Genomic DNA, 1409 nt, shown 5'->3' on the forward strand with positions numbered 1-1409 from the left:
ATCTGCTGTGGTGCACGAGGTGCCTCAGGAGCAAGCTACAGATGGGTGTAGTACGGAGAGCAGAGAGTGGCTCCAACAGCTGAACAACCCCACCGAGAATTGCATCAGAAAGCTGCTGCTTTGTCACCGAGACACCCATCTCTGCAGCAAGACCAGCATTTTCGGAGAGGAGGCAGAGAGAGGCAGCCTGGGTGAGGAACCAGTTCAAACATCCCCAAGTAAACAGACCCAGCCCACAAAAATCAAAACTTCGTGGGCCAGTTCCTCCTCCTGAGCCGTCAGCACTCAAAGCCTGGCTGTGAGCCTGCAAGAGTCCTCTCACCGCCGTCTCTGCACTGGCCTTACTCAGACGCAATCTACCCACAGCACCCTGCTAAGATGCTACAACAGAGTAAACCCGAGGTAGTTGCGTTTTGAGACCTAGGGGAAAAAATAAAAGAAAAAAAAAAAAAAGGCAAGCAATAAAAATATTCCATCGGTCCCAGGCGGTATCAATGCAAAACAGCAGCAGATACGCAGCTGGGACCGCACTGGTTTGTGAGCTAAGGGTAAGAGCCTCTTTGCTCAGATTAAGGACTTTTGCGTGTGGATGGGATCTGAGCTAGCCACAGCCTTCAGTTAGTTTTGAAGATAAGACACACCAGCAGTACATCCACATCTTGCTCAGGAAAGGGGGGAAGGTCATACTGCGCGACGGTGGCAAATCCACCTTTCGGCCGTCTCCAGCCTTCCGGGTTAATCATTTGTGCTTGTGCAAACAGGCGGCTGGATTCCAGGATCCATTCGTTTTACCTTCTGACACAAGATAAACACGGGTCGGCAGGCTGGTGACGTAGAAAGGCCTTTACTCAATATTTACTTCTGTGGAGACCTTCTTAATTGTAGAGATATGTAGCACAGTCGGTAAAAGCATCGCAGGTTGGTCGGTGGAAGATGTAAGCACAGAGCAAAGAACAACGAGCCTTTGGCAGAGAGAGGAATAAAGATCTTGACATAAAATGAAAAGTTTCTTCACACCATTGAAAAATAAAAAAGCCCTCAAAGCAGGTCCAGTTTGAGGCATCCAAGTAGTGGCAGCATCTCTGCTAATGCTTCAAAGCCCGTCTAGCGTTTGATGGTGGAGCTGGTAACCTCTGTGGTACGACAGCAGGGCAGTCCCTCACGCGTGCCAGCGCGCGGGCTGGCTTCCCCAGCAAAACCTCTGCCACCCTGAAAAGCAGTTTTTAGAAGGCTGCACAGCAAAAATAATGTTCTCGAAGAGTAAAAAAGCCTCCAAAAAAAGAAAAAGAAAAAAGCAAGCATCAGCTATTTACCACACACGGCTCTAACGCCCCAAAGTGCCACAGCCCACAATTAAAATCTTTGCTGAATCTGTTACGTGAAATCATGTCTCATCCAAACGGTTCAGC

The sequence above is a fragment of the Buceros rhinoceros genome, unplaced genomic scaffold, assembly GCF_000710305.1.
Source record: "Buceros rhinoceros silvestris isolate BGI_N320 unplaced genomic scaffold, ASM71030v1 scaffold27388, whole genome shotgun sequence".
In the NCBI taxonomy this organism is placed as follows: domain Eukaryota; kingdom Metazoa; phylum Chordata; class Aves; order Bucerotiformes; family Bucerotidae; genus Buceros; species Buceros rhinoceros.